Source organism: Narcine bancroftii, chromosome 9, assembly GCF_036971445.1.
Source record: "Narcine bancroftii isolate sNarBan1 chromosome 9, sNarBan1.hap1, whole genome shotgun sequence".
In the NCBI taxonomy this organism is placed as follows: domain Eukaryota; kingdom Metazoa; phylum Chordata; class Chondrichthyes; order Torpediniformes; family Narcinidae; genus Narcine; species Narcine bancroftii.
The window spans coordinates 97,518,769-97,537,155 of NC_091477.1; the positions used below are offsets into that span (position 1 = coordinate 97,518,769).

Genomic DNA, 18,387 nt, shown 5'->3' on the forward strand with positions numbered 1-18,387 from the left:
CCAGACTACTGTTAGATAGCACTTCAAAGGCTACCCATATTCATTGTGGTAATAATCCTTCTGTGGAGGTTGAAGTCCTGGAAAACTGCCTTTTCCTGTGTACACCAAGGGCATAAAATTCCAGAACTGAGTTCAAATTATGAATGATTGCTTTGTTAAAGACAAAAAGTTCAGGACTTTCGTGAATAATCTTTATAATCACGAAATTACATTTTTGTATGTTGATAGCTGAAATTGTGCCTAATGGACAATCATTTCAGTCTCTTGCTGATCAGAGTGAAAGGGTCAACAGGATCCAATGACAAATGCAGGGAGGTTTGCTATCCTTGCATGAATGACATTAGCAGCTGGTGTTGATTTCTTTTTCATCCTTTCAGTGAACTCAGTGATGCTCCTATCTTTCCAGTGCCCTGAAGTGCTTCCTGTCTGCCCATTGCCTGTTTGTTTTGTCCCAGGTCTAAGGTTTTTATCTTCAAATACCTCTTTTCTTCATTGAGCAAATGTTCTGCTTGTGTATTGAAAGTGTTGGTAAATTTCATTAACAATGTTTGCCTCGATTGAGCGGTACTTCCCAAACATGGGAAATGGTCACATCCATCAACTATGTCAATGTGGTGCAGGTGGGTGTCTTACAGATGTTAAGTGTGAGGCCTAACATTTACAGCACTTCACTGGAAGTGTGGATGATGGCTTGGAGCTCAGCCTGCAAGACGTCGGAAAGGAAAATGCCGCCAGCTTCGTGCAGTTTGACCACTGACGATTGGCAACCTTGGTTCTGGAAGGGTAATCGTTGTGAGTGATTTGTTTCCCACTCGATCAGAAGCAAAATCATCCAAATTCACTACAAGTGCATATGAACCAACAACATATTAGTGTTTGAGTTAATACTCTGTCAGTCGCTTTTGCTCGCATCCCTGACCCAAATCCATGAAATAGACAGCCTGTTCCAAGCTGAGTTATGGGAAGAAGTTCAAGAATGTTCTCATTACCTTTTTGACCAGTTCAAATAGAGAATATCTGGGATAATACTGACAACCTGGGGTCCACACATCGAGAACACATAATTGTTCTGTGTGACTGGAGACAGAGAGAACCACTGCACAATGTTGGCCACCACCTGCTTCATTTAGTTGAAAAACTGCAGTTCTGAAACTGGCCTTGGGAGTGGAAGTAAGTCACCCTTTATCCAAAGTGGCTGTCTAAGAAATAATGAGCAAACTTTCGGAGGAAGAAGTGCTGTCAATCTGATTTTATTTAGTTATGAGAATAACCAGTCGCATTACTGCACATTAAGTGGATCCTTGACAGAGTTTATGTCAGCCATTGCTTCTTTGAACATACAGTCTTTTATCATTTTACATTTCGATGCTTTACTTTCAGGCAAAATAATTTGTCAATGGTTTTGAATCTTTGGCTGCGGTGAGTGAAAAGGAAATTGGTGGGCGTTATTGCTTGATTTCACCACAAGAGGGCTTCCAACACCTCTTCTTCTCCTGGTTTAACCTTGGAACCAGCATCCCCTGGAACAGTATTTAATTTTACAGCTCTCCGTAAAAAGGAACCAAAGAAAAAGCATGATCTTACAGTAAAATAAACATGATTTTCACAAAAAAAGTAGAACTCACCATGCCATGTCACAAATAATATTTGCTTTCACTCTTAGAGAGATGACATTCACCTTTCCTCCGCTGCTGGTAATTTGAGACTCATCAGATTTTCTCTCTCATCCTGCTTTGTTTAATGTCATGCCCATGAAAAAAAAATCAGAAGATCCAGTTTAATTACATTAGACATCAAATTTTTTTCAAAAGGTTTGGTTCCTGAAAAAAAATGATGATTATGATAGACAACTTCAAGCTGAACACAAAGATAATTTCAGATTTCCTGTATCACTTAGGAAGTTGGGGAAACATTAAATTAACTTTTATTAAATTTAGCATGTTTCATCACATAACGTTAAACATTGCATTAGTTCAACTGACTTAAAAATATTTTGCCATTGATTTTCATTTGTACTCAGCATCTGATGCCTCTTGTGTCAGTGTCCAACAATAGTCAGCTTGCATTGATGAATTCCAGTTGCTCTGATGCCGCTTTTCCATGTTCACAATGTCCTAGTGAAACCTTTCACCATGCTCTTCACTGACAGCACCAAGATCAGATAGGAATTTGCAAAATGAATTTTCAATGACATGTTGCACCTCATGGTTTTGTATGCAGGAAGTTACAATAAGAGGTTATATCTAAAATTTGGTACAAGATAGGAAATATTTAAGGTGATTTTCGTGATCAGCAGCCTAAAATTCGTAAAATATAACCAAAGGTGTTCAGAAAGCAAAATCTTCATTGTCAGGCAAGGAAAACGCCCGTCTGTAAAGTCAGAGATTCTTCACCCTTGCGCCTAAAGATTTACCTCTCCGAATGGCTTCTCAAGGAAGGATAATCCACCACCTGACTTGAATGTACAGCAGCTGCAAGTGGCTGGTTAGAGGTGGGCTGATGATGCCATCTACCCGCGACCCATTTGCCCACTCATCCCCCTCCCTCCATAACCCTTTCAAGGCAGGGGTGGCGGGTGGGAGCCATCAGGGGGCAGTGGGGGCTGGCAGGAGCCATTGGAGCAGCAGGGGTCAGCGGGAGCCGTCTGGTCAGCTGGGGCTATCAGGAGCCATTGGGAGCTTTTGGGGCAGTAGGGACCAGTGGGAGCCATTTGGGAGCCATTGAGGCAGCGGGGGCTGGAAGGAGCCATTGGGAGCCGTTGGGGTAGCAGGGGGCTGGTGGGAGCTATTGGGGCAGTGGGGGCTTGTAAGAGCTGACAGGGCAGTGGGGGCCACAGGAACCATCTGGGCAACAGGAGCCATGAGCTGTCAGGGCATTGGGTACTGGCAGGATCCATTGGGAGCTGTCGGGGCATTGGGGGGCAGTGGGGGCCGTCAGGGCAGCAGGGGCTGTCAGGAGCCATTGGGAGTCATCGGGACAGCGGGGGCCAGTGGGAGCCATCAGGGCAGCGGGGGCCAGCAGGAGCTGATGGGGCAGCAGGGGCCACAGGAGCTGTTGGGGGAGTGGGCGTTGATGGGAGCCGTTGGGGCAGTGAGGGCCGGCGGGAGCTGTTGCTGCAGAGCCAGCTGGCGGGAGCGGTCAGGGGGTGGCTGGTGTGGGTTGTGACAGCCTCATCAGGCTGCTTCGGCCTTCGGGGCCACTCTCTGTGGCTTAAAACATGCCAGAGCAATAGCCGTCTTCCCTACCCATAATTCCCCACACAGCTGGAACTGTTCTGGGAAACACAGAGCAGTTTCAGCTGCATAGAGGATTATGGGTAGGGAAGCCGGCCATTGCTCTGCCATGAATTTATGAAGGGTGGCGCAATGGCACCAGTCGCCCCGGCTCCATCGGATTCGGAGGGTGCTTTGAGGTGCCTCTCAATATGAATCTGACACTGGATCAACCTTTTAGGGCTGCTGTCTGAAAGGTAAGTTTTAAGTTTTCGATCCGCTCTTGTAGCCGGCCTCCAGGCGGAGACATGACATGAAATGGCCTATTGACAAACAAATATGAATGTGTTAGTAATATAAAATATGTATCTGGAAGAATGAACGAAACACACGTACTGTGGTAACATTTTATTGATTGCAGAGTTGGATCATGGAGTCTGCTCCATAAACTCAAAATCCACAGTTTTGTGTATAGATAGAAGTTGTCTTGACTAGTAAGTATTGGAATGAATCGGAACATTTGTTTTTATTATTTCTTAACTGCTCTCCTTGAACTCTGATTCTTCAATATATGGAAATCCAGCAGATTAATTTGCTCTCTATTGACACAGTGGCAATATTACAGTGACCAACCTGTACCAGAATATTGTTACCACAAACCTTTTGATCAGTTAGATCCTGTTCCTTGGCAGTCTTGAGCAGTTTTGGGTTTGCACAGTGTCCAACTTAATTGGGTTTTCTATTGACGTTGCTCCTACAGAAATCAATTAACACACAGATTATTATTAAATTTGTGGTCTATTCCAGGTATCAAAAGTGAATATTTCACTTAATCTTTATGTCTGACCTGCTCCCAAAGTCAAAGCAGTTGCCACAGAATACACTCTGCCATTTCTGAATCTTCATGTGTAAACCAGACCAATAGTGACAAGTTAAGGTTGAATTCTCTCATTAATAACCAGTCATTAGATGATATTTATGTATCCCTTTACACTTATCTCTCATGTTTAGTTTATAATTTGTTTACTCTTATTCTTTTTGTTTGAAGATGTCCTTAAATTACATTGGATAATTTTTTTCAAAATGTTTGCCTCCTGAAAAAAAATTTGGATATTCATAGAGAACTTTAAGCTGAACACAAAGATAATTTCAGATTTGCTGTATCATGCAGGAAGTTGGAGACACATTAGATTAACTTTCATTGAATTTAGCATGTTTAATCGCATAATGATGGTGATACATTGCGTTAGTTCCACTGAACTAAAAATATTTTGCCACTGATTTTCATTGTACTCAGCTTCCGATGCCTCTTGTGTCGGCCGGCATTGATGAAGTCCAGTTGCCATGATACTGTTTTTCCATGGCCACAATGTCCTGGTGAAATCTTTCACCATGTTTGTCACTGACTGAACCAAGATCAGCAGGGAAAAAGTCCAAGTACGAATGCAGAAAATGAATTTTCAAATGACATCTTGCCCTTCATGGTTTTGTATGATTGAAGTAGACTTTAAAATATGACAGGAAATCACAAAAATAGGTTATATCTAAAAAACCGTATGTGATAGGAAAATTTTAAGGTGATTTTCATGATCAGTAGCCCCAAATCCATAAAAATACATCCAAAAGTGTTCAAGAAGAAAAACCTCCATGGTTCAGTGTTATTACACATTATTCATCCTGATAAGCATTTTAGAGTATTCTGCTAAGCAATGGATCCACGTGTCTGACTGTACCTCAAAGGGGCCAGCTCAAGTCTTTATTGACAACTCCCAGATTGCTACCCCCAGGTATAGCAGTTATCCCTTGCAGTAGGCTGGTAGGAGTGTGGCCAGTGTAATGGTTGTATCACCACATTCACCCCCTTCTTAAGATGGTGTCCTTGGTACCGGGTAGTATTTGCAAGTTCAGGTGCTCCTGCGGTCGCCTGAGCCTCTGGGACTGTCGCAGGACAGGCTCCTGGTCAATGGTCAGTTCTGGGATAGCTGGGGCAGCCAGTGGTGTGGGCTTGATAGTGTCTGGCAGAGAGGGAGTGTAGGCGTGGGGTGGGTCTGTGGGAGTAGGGCCCTTTGGAGAGGTGGAAAGAGGGTGTTGGCTTCTGGTGGTTTCTGAAAGGGCCAGGGGTGCCCAGGGTGAGAGGGCTGGGCCCTTGCTGGTGCCAGGTCCCTGGTTGAGATGGTATCCTCACATCCACTGGGGTACCTGACGTAGGCATAATTTGGGTTGGAATGGAGAAAGTGCACCTGCTCGACCAGGGGGTCAGAGTTGTGGGTCCTCATCTGTTTACAGAGGAGTACTGGCCCTGGAGACATCAGCCAAGCTGGCAGGGAGGCATCAGTCACTAATTTCCTAGGAAAGGAAGGGGTCATGAGGGGTCTGATTTGTAGCCGTGCACAAGAGCGACCTTATGACGTGCAGTGCCTCGGGGAGGCCTTCTTGCCAACAATTGATGGACCAGCCTTTCGACCTCAGGGCCAGGAGGACTGCCTTCCAGATCACCCCATTTTCACACCTCACCTGCCCGTTGCCCCTGGGGTTGTAGCTAGTCGTGCGTCTAGCCGCAATGCTTGCTCTATCAGCTACGGGCGCAGCTCCTCACTCATGAAGCTGCATCTCTGGTCGCTGTGAATGAATGTCAGGTGTTTGAACACGGTGAAGATCTGTACCAGTGCCTTAACAATGGAGGCGGTGGAGGTGTCAGGGCAAGGGACGGCGAAGGGAAAATGGGAGTACTCGTCTATGACCGAGAGGAAATAGATGTTCTTATTCGTGGAAGGCAGCAGTCCTTTGAAGTCAATGCTGAGTCGCTTGAAGGTCCGAGTGGCCATCACTACATGGGCCTGTGGCGGGCGGAAGAAGCAGTTTGAACTCTGCACAGACCATGCAGGACTCAGACATGGTCCAGACTTCTTGGACGGTGAAGGGGAAATTCCGGGACTTAAAGAAGTGCTACAGGCGCGTGATGCCTGGATGGCAAAGTGTGTCGTGCAGTGCCTGAAGCTGTTCAGACTGGAGTGGCGCAGGTCTTGGATAGGGCATCAGGGGAGTCATTGAGCTTTCCCGGCCTATACTGGATGTCCCAGCTGAAAGTGGCCAGCTCGATTCTCCAGCGCACGGTCTTGTCATTCTTGATATTGTCTCTGTGGGTGGTGCTGAACATGAATGCCACCACGCAGTAGTCAGTGAGAAGGATGAACCTCCTGCCTGCCAGGTAGTGGTGCCAGTGGTGGACTGCTTCCACGATCGCCTGGGCTTTCTTTTCAATGGCAGAATGTCTGAGCTCTGAGCCGTGGAGGGTCCTGGAGGAAAAGGCCACGGGTCTGTCCCCTTGATTGAGGGTGGCAGCGAGGGCAACATCAGAGGCATTTCACTCCACCTGAAATGGAGTTTTCTTGTCCACAGCATGCATCGTGGCATTGGCAATGTCCTGACTGATGCGGGTGAAGGCCACTTGCGCCTCGGCAGGGAGGGGAAAAGTGGTGCCTTGGGCCAGTGGGCGTACCTTATCTGAGAAGCAGGGGACCCACTGGGAGTAGTAAGAAGAGCTCTAGGCACCTGTGGAGAGCCTTGAGTGTGCGGGGGAGGGGCAGATCCATTAGGGGGTGCATCAGTTCAGGGTCGGGACTGATGACACCATTTTCCACAATGCACCCCAGGATGGTGAAGTGGGTGGTGCTGAACACACACTTCTCCCTGTTGTAAGTGAGGTTCAGTGTCTCAGCTGTCTGGAGAAATCTCTCCAGGTTCCCATCGTGGTCTTGCTGGCCATGGCCAAAGATGGTGACAGAATGAGAATGAGAATGAGAAGGTCTTTCTTAGGTTGTACCGGTCTAACATGCAGTCTGTCTCCCACTGAAACACGGAGACTCCATTTGTGACCCCAAACAGGACCTGGTGGAACTGGTAGAGGCACCTCAAAGGCAGTATAAGATTTATCTCGGGCATGGATGGGGAGCTGATGGTAGGTCGACCAGGTAAATCGTGGAGAAAACCCTGTACTGGGCTATCTCATTGACAATGTCGGCGATGCAGGGCAGTGGGTAGGCATCCAGCTGGGTGTACTGGTTGATGGTCTGGCTATAGTTGATAACCATCCTCGGTTTGCTGCCCCCTTTATGACAAGGACTTGAGCTCTACAGGGGCTGGTGCTGGGGTCTATAACTCCTTCTACCAGAAGCTGCCTCACCTTGGCCTTGATAAAGCTCCTGTCAGCTGCACAGTAGTGCCTGCTCTTGGCAGCTATGGGCTTACAGTCTGGTGTTAAGTAGTTGAAGAGGGATGGAGGTGGCACTCAAAGGGTGGAGAGCCTCCAGGTGGACTGGGGCAGTCGCTGGACTTTGTTCTGTGGACGGTGCGTGGGGGGAGTGGGCGACCAAAGGTAAGGGTGAGGCTGTGGAGGTGACATTGGAAGTCTAGTCCCAGGATAACTGGGGCACAGAGTTTGGGTATGACCAGAAGCCTGAACCCTTGATATGTCTGTTCCCCCCCCCCCCCCAACACTGTCAAATTCACTGAGCAGTACCCTAGTGCCGTGATGGAGTGGTCCTGGGCTGCGAAAGAGTGAGCGAAGTTCGCTGGGTATACTTTTGAGTTTCAGCATACAGACTAAACTTGGGTGCACAAAGCTCTCAGGGCTACAGGCATTTTATTAGCTTCCTGTTAACAGCGATGTCCATCATCGAGTGCCTGAGTCTATGGGGAATGTCCTCATGTTAGTGTAGTAGATGCTAGGACCACCTTGGGGTCTGAGTCATTGCTCCCCGACAGTTGTGGTGAGTGAGTATGGCAAGGGCACGGTCCAGTCGGTGAGTTGGGTGAGTTGGGGTGGTTGGGGGTCAGCTGGGCCATGATGGCAGCACCCAGGAAAAGCACATGGCGTTGGCACGGTCGGGTGACTTGACCGGAAGTGATGTCATTGGTTCTGGTGGAAGTTGGACGATGAAAGTTTGCGATGCCCATGGTGAGCACATGGCGGCTGTGTGGTTGGATGGCCTGGTCGGAAGTGATATCATCAGTGCGGGCGGAAGTGGCAGGCAGAGTAATGGCGCTGCCCGGCATTTGCACGTGGAGGCGTTCAGAGAGACGAAAGGTGCTTCCAGTTGGTCGCGGAGGGCCGCAGCATTCCAGTGGGTTCGGAGAGGCACTCTTTAGCAAAGTGGCCTTTCTTGCCCATCAGGAGCAATGTGAGTTCCTTGCAGGGCAGTTCTTTAAAGAGCACCTGTCTGACCCACACTGGGACCCGCAATCCCTTATTAATCACAGAGAACCTATGGCAAAGGGAATACTTAAAGTGGTATGTGAATGGAAAGAAAAAGGTTGAGAACTACTGTATTAGGTTCTTAATATATATTTAAAATGTGGACTTTGGTGTACATGACATAATTTCCAAACCCTTAAACTATTTAGTCATTTCTAGAGAATGATGCCTCATATGCCAGGCTGCTATTTATTGACCAGCTCAGTTTTAATGTAATCATACCCCAGAAGCTGGTGGAGAAGCTGTCCTCCCTGGCACTCAATACCCTTCCCTGTAACTGGATTCTAGACTTTTTCGCGGAAAGCCAACAGTCTGTCCAGGTCAGTAGCAGAGCATTGAGCATTGTCACACTGAGCACTGGTGCACCTTAGGGGTGTGTACTCAGCCCACTCCTGTTCATGAGACTGACCCATGACTCCTTGCCAGATCCAGCTCCAACAAACATCAAGTTTGCTGGTGACATGACAGTCGTCGGCCTCATCAGCAACAATGATGAGTCACACTACAGAGAAGAGGTGGAAATCTCGTGAAGTGGTGTGAAAATAACAACCTGAGTCTCGACATGGATAAGACAAAATAAATGCTTGTGGATTTCAGAAAGACCAGGGAAGACGACCCTTCACTACACATAGTGGAGAGAGTGAAGAGTACCAAGATCATCGGAATCCACTTAAGAAGTTATCTATCCTAGACTCACAACATCACTAGTCAGGAAGGCACAACAGTGACTGCACATCATAAGAAGACTGAGGAGGGCAAGGCCACTAGTTACAGGAGCTCCATCAAGTGTGTCCCAGCCAGCTGCATTACAGTGTGGTACAGTTGCCACAGAGAATTGGATCTGAGGTCGATCCACAGGACCATAAAAGCAGCAGAGAGGAATACTGGGGTCTCTCTCCCCCATGACCCCCTTTGATGGAATTTACTGGGATCACTATTTAAAGAGGGCTTGCAAATCAAGGAGGACCCCGACCACCCCATCTTCCAGCTGCTCTCGTCAGGAAAGAGATACTGAAGTACTGTATTAGAGAGAGAACCACTAGGCTGAGGAACAGCTTCTTCCCATGGGCAGTGAGACTGGTGAATGACTGATGAACTGCAGAAACAACTCTCCGAGATCCACTATTTATTAATATCTTAAATATATGTATACGTGTACTTTATTTGCCTCGATGTGTGTTTGCACTATTTTGCATCGTAAACCAAAGAAAAAGATTGTTTCGTCAGGTTGTACACAATCAGGTGATAAATAAACTTGAACTGGAATTTGAACCAATGTATGAGCTCTTTAGGTGTAAGAAGATCTGCACGAGATTAGAATGGAGATTGAAACTGAAATATTCCTTGCCCATAATGTTCAGGAAATCACTGCAACAGGTAATATATATTTGTAACTGTGATTGGAAAACTGAACGACACTGTTCAACCTTAAGTGAGTTGACTTGCCCTCCTCCCCGATTTTACCTCTGGCAAGTTTATAGCTTGTTTTTAATGTAAATGTACTGTGTTTCTGTGGAGCAGCCCAATTGTTTTTCAGTGTTTTGCCCTTCCACAGGAATGATGATGTTCCATGCACTATTGCTGTATGAATCATCAATAATAATATATAAACACAGAACATTGAAGAAAACATGATTAATGAATGAACACATTCATAATCAATCAGTATATCAAGATATAAGGTGATTTTGTAACAAAAAAAAAACTATTAAGCCTTTCAAACCATTCAAATCTTGTATTTCTGTAAAGGAATATTACCATGAATAATTGTGTCATCTTTTTTGGAATATGATAGAAACAAAAATGAGAAAATACTTCTAGAGCACCAAACGAGTTTTTTGAGCGATATTTATAATGTGCAAAACAGAGAATCAAATTATCAGTTCTCACAGGGACACTGAGGCATCTCACCCAAGTGGCCTTGTTCTCACATTGATCTTCAACTTGGGTGGTTACCGAACATTTCTAGGATCTTGATTCAATGCATTCTGCACACAGAACACGAAGCATAGGCCAGGCCCTTCAGCCCACCATGTCTGTGCTAAACATTAGGGCAACCTAAGTACTCCTTTCTCCGCATCCCTCAATTTTTTTTGTCTGTGGGTGAGTCTGACTAATCGCCTCTTAAAACATTGCTATCACATCTGCTTCTCCCGCCTTTCTTGCCAGCACATTGCAGGCACCTGTTAAAAAAAACCCCTGCAAATATCCTTTACATTTTTGCTCACCTGAAACGAACACCCTCTAGTAACAGGCATTTCCACTAAATCCATCAGCCTACGTCCATCAAGTCACCCTCAGCCTCCAATGCCCAAGAGAAATCAGTTCAAGTTTGTGAAACCTCTTCTTCTAGCTAATTTTAGCTACTGTAACACTCTCCAGAGCGGGCAATATCCTCTTCTACACCCTCTCCAAGCCTCCACATCCTTCCTGTAAAGTGGCAACCAGAAGTGCATGCAATACTTCAAATGTGACCTAACTTAAATCTTCTGCAGCTGCAATATGACTTCTCAACTTTTAGACTCAGTGCCCTGACCAATGAATGCAAACATGCTGGACATCTTCTTTACCCCACCCTATCCGCTTCTGTTGACACTTTCAGAGAGCATAGACCTGTGCCTCAAGATCCCTCAGTATAGCAGTCTTGCAAAGGTTCTGCCATTCAATGTACATTTTCTTCTTGTATTTGATCTCCAAAACAATGCAACATCTTAGACATCTGCCATTTCTCTGTCTAAATTTCCAATTGATCCTTATCATGCCATATCATTTCTCACTATTTTCAACTCCTCCAATTTCCATGTTGTCCACTGACATTTTCATCTGAATCATATAACGTACTACAAACAACAGAGGTCACAGCACTGATTGCTGTGGAACACCACTTGTCATAGACCGCTGGTATGAGAAATGCCTCTCCACCACTACCCTCTATTTTCTATGACCAAACCAATTTTGTATCCAGTTTATAAACTCCCATGGATCTTATGTGGACTTAATCCTCTGGGTAAGTCAACAAAGGACCTGGTCAAATGCTTTACTAAAGCTCATGCTGTAGCCTTTGCTTTTCTGTGTTTGCTTGTACTCCACGAACACAGATCACAAACATTCCTTCAGTTCAATTGAACTTGTTTCCTATTTGTCTCCAGGACCCATTCTGTGATGTGATCTTTTAGTTTGCTTTTGGTTTTAAAGAACTTTATTAAAGATAACTACAATTAAATTAGAATGTTGTCCTCAGAGTCCAGGATAAACCCCAGCCCCTGTACTTCCCAAATGTTGTGAAAGGCCTCCAGTGAACCAGTGCTCCCTCACCTTGGAAGAAAGGCAGGTGTGTGGCAAGGACTGATCTGTTGATGACCTATATGGATCTGTGAATGCCCAACGAATGCAGTTCCCCCAACTACTCCACACTCCCCACCAGGTGCTGAAAGATCAAAAGCATGGGCATTGATACTCACATGATAACGTAAACACCATTCTCATTCTAAAAGTAAGGAATGCATCAGCACAAACAACTCACACTCCTTTCTCTTCCCTGCACAGCATATGAGGTTGGGGCATTGATTATAAAAGTTGCAGCTTTATGTTGCAACTATATAAAACTGGTTGGACTACTCTTCGAGAACCGTGTGCAATTCTGCTCACCGCATCATATAAAGGATATGGTTATGCTAGAGAGCGTTCAGAAGATATTCGTTAGGATATTGCCTGGATTGGAGGACTTTAGTTGTGAGGAGAGATTGGATTCTGTATTCTTTTCACTGGATGCTGAGAGGTGACTGATTGGAGGTTACAAGAGGTATAGGTGGGGTAGATAGTTTCTAATATAGAGGTATCAAAAAGGTAAGAGGAAAGAGTTTTAAAGAGGACTTGAAGGAAAATAATATTTTCACAGAGAGTGGTTGATATCTGAAACTTGCTGTCAGAGGAGCTGGTAGTGGTGGAGTATGAGTCAAATAAACTTAAGAGATATTTACACAGGCATTTAAATGGGAAAGATTTAGAAGGAAGTAGTCACAATGTGGCATATAGGATCAGTGTGGTCAGGCAAATAGGTTGGCAAAGATATGGTGGGCTGAAGGATAAATCTGTGCTCTGTGGCCCTACAGTCACTCAGACTTTGCTTTAACCTTGATTCTCTCCCATTTTTCATTTCATTGTATTTCCTTTCCACTTCCTACATCACGCGCACAAGCCTGATGGATTTCCATTTAACCACACACTTACTCTCATTTTTTCTTTCTGCAGGAGAAGAGAATATAATGGAGCTAAGAGCTATCCATTCCATCCCCTTCACCCAGGAGACTGGAAACTTTGGAAACCATTGACCCAAAGTACTGGGGAAGACACAACCAATGTTTACCTCAGCAAAGTGTCCATGAAATGCACATAAATTAGTGTGGCATCAATGGATGATGTATTTGATTATGTATACATTGTTGTGCACAAATGCCCTGTCCAAGAAGAGTCTTCAATTCAGGTCAAGTTCAAGTTTATTTGTCACCTGATTGTACCAGTATAACCCAATGTGGTCCATGGTGAAGAACAGTGCAAATCACATGTCCGGACAAAACACACAATCAGGCAATACACACACACATACACAAATATTTTTAATAAATAGTAGTCATGAAGAGTTGTTTTAGTAGTCATTTAGTAGTCTCACTCCCCCTGGGAAGAAGCTGTTCCTCAGCCTGGTGGTTCTAGCTCTGCTATCTCTGTATCTTTTCCCCAACAGGAGTAGCATGAAGATGCTGCATGTGAGATGGTAGGGGTTATCCGTGATTTTGCATGCCCTCTTTAAAAAACAAATCACTTACAGTTCTCTCTGTTTACTACCCCTAAGTTCAGGAATCCAAGGTAGCTCATGTGTTACAGTCTCCATATTTGCTCCTAAATTTCCATTTCTCTTTGCAGATATCTACCAAATCTAGTTTTGATGATGTGGAGGAATATTGTAAGTTGCAGAAAAATATCCTTGGACAGGTAACATGAGCAAAACAAGTAACAAAGAGAATCCAGTCTGGAGAAGTGAAAGCACAGTGCCACACTTAGCGGAGATGCTGCTTCACATCCCCAGAGACCCAGCTTCAAAGCAGATCTCAATTGCTGTTGACATGGAGTTTGCACCTTCTCCCTGTAACACGCTGCTCTGGTTTCCTCCCACATGTCAATAATGTGCAGCTTGGCATGACAATTGACCACTGTTAATGGGTCCTGGTGTGCAGGTTAATGATAGAATTTGGGATGAGTTGAAGGGAGGAGAATTTTGTCACTACCAAAACCTTCTCTAAAGGAAATCTGAACATTTAAGAGTTTCCCCCCCCCCACCCCCCCCCTACAGATGTATTAAACGATAAGCTGGTTTCCCAAGCATATAAATAATGTCAAATCATCTCAGAATTCAGTATGGTGTGCTCTTTGCACGAGGGATGTAAATATGGTGGTGTGCTTCATCTCCTCCTTTGCCTAGGATCAAGATACATGTTGTGAATTTAAAAAAAACACAAAGCTGAACATTGACTCTCTGGATTATGCCATATCAGTAAAAGTAATGAAATACTCACATGAGTAAGGTTTAGTTGTAGAATTACTGTGAAATGTGTTTCATTTATATTCTTTATTAGTACAAATGAATACTGTTGAAACGTGATTTTTATGAAGTTTAGTTACAGTTCATTCCTTCATAGTATTAATGAATTCTCTTGGACTTTGTGGACATTAGTTATGTTAACTCGTGTATTATTACCTGTAACAATTAAATGACATTGATCCAAATGTTTTTCTGTAGAATTCTGGTGACTGAGCAGAATAATCATAAATCCTTCAATTATTCTGCAAGTTCTGTAGGGTCAAGTATACCTCTAAGCCTTAAGAGGTTACTCTTATGCAATTCACTGGTCATTGTTCAAAAAGCATCATAAATGTACAGTTGCATCAGTTAGATATATCGAAAACAGAAATGACCATAACTTGCTCAAAATAATTTAATTAAAAAATTTTCCACATTGTATTTGCAATCTCTTTCCCATCATGGTATTTTGCAAAAAATGGAGGACTCAAGCAGAATGTTTTCTTGATCGCAGGTTCATTATTACAACATAGAGAACCAACGATGAATTATATTTCATGGAGTAGATCTGTCAACAGGCTGGAAAGATACTTTTTGGGCTCCGAAGGACCTAGTGCTTCTGCAGCCTGCCTATATCTATTCTCCTACTGCCATTACAGATCAACAGCAGATGCCATCACGCTGGCCCTGGCTCCTCTATATTAGATCACTTGCGCTAGAAGAACACCTATTTCAAGCTCTTCTTCATTGAGTTTAGCTCGGCATTTAAAACCATCAAAATTGATAACCCATCTCTGGGCTCCTTTCCTCAGTGTGAGGCCCTCTGTACAGAAGGAAGCAACCTCATCAAAGGGTATTCTGGCCCTGATATCTTTTCGCATCTCCCTTCAGGCTGAAGGTCCAGAGGCCTTAAATCCAGCACGTGCAGCTTCAAGAGTATTGTTTCCCAACTGATATCAGGCTCTTGAACCTCCTTGTATCACCCAAATCACAACACTTCACTGATTTACTGTTTTATCTCTTCATGGCTTCTTCACTATACTTAATTTGTGTTAGTTTGTTTTACACTGGGAAGCTGCACTGCAGAATTATATGTCAGTCCTTCATTTAAATACACTTGATCTTTAATTGCTCAATATAAGTTAAGGTGGGCACATGCCAGAACTTTTTTGTGAGGCAATTCCCTCATCTAGGATTTTGTCTGGTTCTCTTCTGTACCTGGCTTTGCTTATAGTGTGCAGGAGAGAAACCCCATTGTATTCACACACATGCACATTGACTCCCCCAACCAATATCTAGTTCAAGGACTGGAATGTCAAGAAGACACTCATTTTGTGTTGTACATTTCACATTTCTAATTAAGTTATGTGCCATTTTCAAGGGTCAGTTCCTGTGATGAAGTGTTTAATGTTCTATTTTCTTTACTAGCTGCATCTTTTTTAAGGGAAGTAACAATTAAAAAGGACACACTTAAAAATTACGGCACAAATCCCCCGACTCTCCTCATGGAAGGAATGTTTTTTTTCATTGTCTTCTTTTTCTCTTGTTTCAATAATTTCATGATATTATGTTCTGGTGTCTTCCGATATAGAGCAACCTGGTAACTTCTAGGATTACATGTCTCTCTAATTGTTCAGGAGACTAATTTAGCTCTCTAATTTCCTCTCTAATTATGCATTAATCCACAAATACAACAAAATGTGGCATTCCAATTTGCCCATTTAGGAATCTGATAGAAAAGTTATTTAAACACCAATTTATACATTTTAATTTCACTGCTGTAATGAGCCTAAATTGGATTTGAGAGGCTTTAACAACATCAGTGACATATTCACAAAAGAAAATCAATATCTACGTAATTGAATATATAATTTAGCCAAAATTACAACCACATTGTGGCAGACATTGGTGTCAGTGCATTTACAAGAATTAAGAGGGAAGGCCTTGTTCACAATGAGCATAAATAAAGTACATAGAAAGTATGTACTTTGCTTCAAGTGGAGTAGCTGAACTTACTGGCACTATCTGAAATCTTTTTAACAACCTGCCTTAAAAAGGTAAACAACATCACATGCTCCTGACAACAAACAAAAATATTGTAGTTTGCATTTTTAAAGGGTCATGCAGTGTTGCTACATGCAACAGTGATTGAAGGCTTTTGACAATAGCACACAGAGCCAAAGTTGCCAGGGTTACTCATTTTATGAATGTAAGATTGGAAACAGGTCCAGAGAAGGAGGAAATTCCAAAGAGCAGGAAGAAATCCAACAAACTGCAGGTTTAATTACAATGTTAAAAAAGCATTTGGACAGATGTGTAGGTAGGAAGGGTTTTGAAGGACCAGATGCAGGCAACTGGGGCTAGCTCAGAATACCAACTTGGTTGGCATGGATGAGTTGGCTGAAGGGTCTGTTCCATGCGGTGTGTGGATCTAAGGTGCTGGTGAGAATGGCAAAGGTGTGGTACAATTTGAGTGGTAGAAGCATCTACCACTCTGAGATATAGTCATAACCAATGCCTCAAAGGATGAATAAGTGTTAATCAAGAAAGTCTGTAGATGCTGGGGTTGAGTGCAATGCACAAATGTGCTGGAGAAATGTAGAATCCATAGGAAGTAAAGGAAAGGGCTCAGGCCCGAAACGTTGGTTACACTTTCCTCGACTTTCATATTTATGAAATAATATTTATTTATTTATTTGTATATATGAAGAATTGTCCTGCATATGTATTGTTTGTCTGTATGTATGTTATGTCTGGTAGTATCTGCGTGTTTTGCCCCAAGGACCGGAGAACGCTGTTTTGTCGTGTTGTACTTGTGCAATCAGATGACAATAAACTTGACTTGACTTGAAACTTCCTGTGGATGCTGAGTGACCAGCTGGGATTCTCTAGCACTTTCGTGCCAATGCAGACTCCTCTCCTGTCATTATATTTCAAAGGTTAATTTCCATCTGTTACACTTTTATCCCTCTGTTCAAGATAGTTGCTGTACCTGCCCCTATTTCTATAAAGAATAAACCCAAGAAGGGAGTGAGAAAGCAGAAAATAAATTATAGGTCGACTAGCCTCACATCAGTGGTTTGGGAGATGTTGGAGATGATTGTCAAGGATGAGGTTATAGTGTATATGGGGGACATGACAAGATAGGCCAAAGCCCATATAGTTTCTTAAAGGGAAAATCTTGTTTGACAAACCTATTGGAATTATTTAAAGAAGTGACAAGCAGTCTAGAGGAGATGCAGTGGATGTTGTGATTTTGGATTTTCAGAAGGCCTTTGACAGTTTTCCTGCCACACATGAGGCTACTGAACAAGATAAGAGCCCATGGTATAACTGGAAACAAGCTACCATGGGTAGAGCATTGGCTGCTTGGCAGAAAACAGAGTCAGAATATAGGGATCATATTCTGGTTAGCTGCCAATTGCTACTGGTCAGTGTTGGGGCCGCTTCTTTTTAGGTTGATGATTTGGATTTTGGAATGAATGGCTTTGCGGCCAAGTTTTTAGATGATACAAAGGTAGGTGGAGAAAACAGGAAGGCTCCACCATACCATCAAGAGCTGATCCAACTGCGCACTCAGTCCCTCTCCCCTGCCTTCTCCGTATAAGCCACTGATTCAACCTGGAGGTTAATCTTTAGGGTATCCTGCACGAGGATTCTCAAGACCCTTTGCACCTCTGTATTTTGAATTTTATCCCTTTTAACTTTCTTGCATTGAAAACGTATGTTCAAGAAACTACTTCAAATCTGCTTAATATTTAGTCAGGAATCCAGTAGGGACAGAGATCCTAACTGGCTTTACAATATAAGGGCAGCAAAATAGTGATTTGATATGGGAATCACTATATGCATTCATTTCTTTAAGTTTCCATTTGCCACAAGATGAAGTATATTTCTCTGGCAAAGATCATTTTGGCCCTTGTTCAGGAAATTATTTCTTTATTGGTGAATAATTAATATGAAAGTACATAATTCATAATACCTTATGATTTAAAATTAATCATGTCGACATTGAAAATGATTGGCTCTTCAGTTATCCACACATGAAAATGTTTCCTGGAACTGTGCATAAGCATTCTACTTAATATATTTACAGAGAGCTGAAGAAATGTATGCCAGACAGCTCTTTTGGACGGACATAGTTAATTGAGAAAATATACTTTGATTTCAGTCAGGTTTTGGCTTAAAGGAAGCACCGTGGAAACAACATTTACAAAATTACAGATGTAAGAAAAAATGTTGTACAGTAATTGTAAACGATATGTTCCATATCTTTCATTGTTCTGTTACCATGCCTTCATTTCTAGAGTAATTGTAAGCCACTGGTATTGGCTTTCCTTTAAAAC

At 43.4% G+C, this 18,387-nt stretch overlaps 1 protein-coding gene and 1 long non-coding RNA gene across 5 annotated transcripts in view; one reads left to right on the top strand and one right to left on the bottom strand.

Moving 5' to 3' along the window:
* pde6d (phosphodiesterase 6D, cGMP-specific, rod, delta) overlaps positions 1–18,387 on the top strand; it is a 191,478-nt gene that overhangs the window by 156,819 nt on the left and 16,272 nt on the right. For 2 of the 4 annotated variants that reach the window (XR_011344212.1, XR_011344214.1), the window contains one exon: positions 12,718–16,908. The exons of the other annotated variants lie outside the window; for them this stretch is intronic. The gene's annotated coding sequence lies outside the window, so the exon portion shown is untranslated. Of the gene's footprint in view, positions 1–12,717; positions 16,909–18,387 lie in introns of those variants that run through there. 4 annotated transcript variants of the gene reach the window in all.
* Positions 1,283–3,959, bottom strand: LOC138743036 (uncharacterized). Its single transcript, XR_011344611.1, has 3 exons — positions 3,873–3,959; positions 1,626–1,728; positions 1,283–1,520 (listed from the first exon to the last, which is right to left on the bottom strand). It is a non-coding gene; the product is annotated as an uncharacterized lncRNA (long non-coding RNA).